Source organism: Otolemur garnettii, unplaced genomic scaffold (genome assembly GCF_000181295.1).
Source record: "Otolemur garnettii isolate 467f Iridium unplaced genomic scaffold, OtoGar3 scaffold00018, whole genome shotgun sequence".
Taxonomy (NCBI): domain Eukaryota; kingdom Metazoa; phylum Chordata; class Mammalia; order Primates; family Galagidae; genus Otolemur; species Otolemur garnettii.
In genome coordinates, this window is record NW_003852413.1 from 1,752,698 (window position 1) to 1,753,157 (window position 460).

A 460-nucleotide genomic window follows, 5' to 3' on the forward strand; every position below is an offset into this window, starting at 1 on the left:
ATTTTTGGAAAGAATGCATGAACGGGCAGGAGAACAGGAAGGGAATATACGGTTTTCAGCTGCCATGTGGCTATTTTGCCAGAATATGAGTTTTATATTATTTTTGTTAATTTTATAATGTTAAACTGTAATAATAACAAATAATTGTTGAAAAGTGATTATCGAGAACTGCTTATCAAAGTTTGCATTGTTGTCAGGCCCTGCCCTGCCCCGTCCCCTGCCCCAACCCTCCCCCCCCACCGCCATGTTGTCCCACTTAACAAATATTAAAATCTGGTCACCCTATATAAGTTACCAAATTTATGACTCTAAGGTGGTAACTGTGCTCAGTTGGTAGGGTGCCAGCCACATGCACCAGGGCTGGTGGGTTGGAACTCAGCCCCGGCCTGCTGAAAAAAAAAAAAATTATGACTGGAGTTTTTCATAGCATTCATTATCTTTTTTTTTTTTTTTTTTTTTT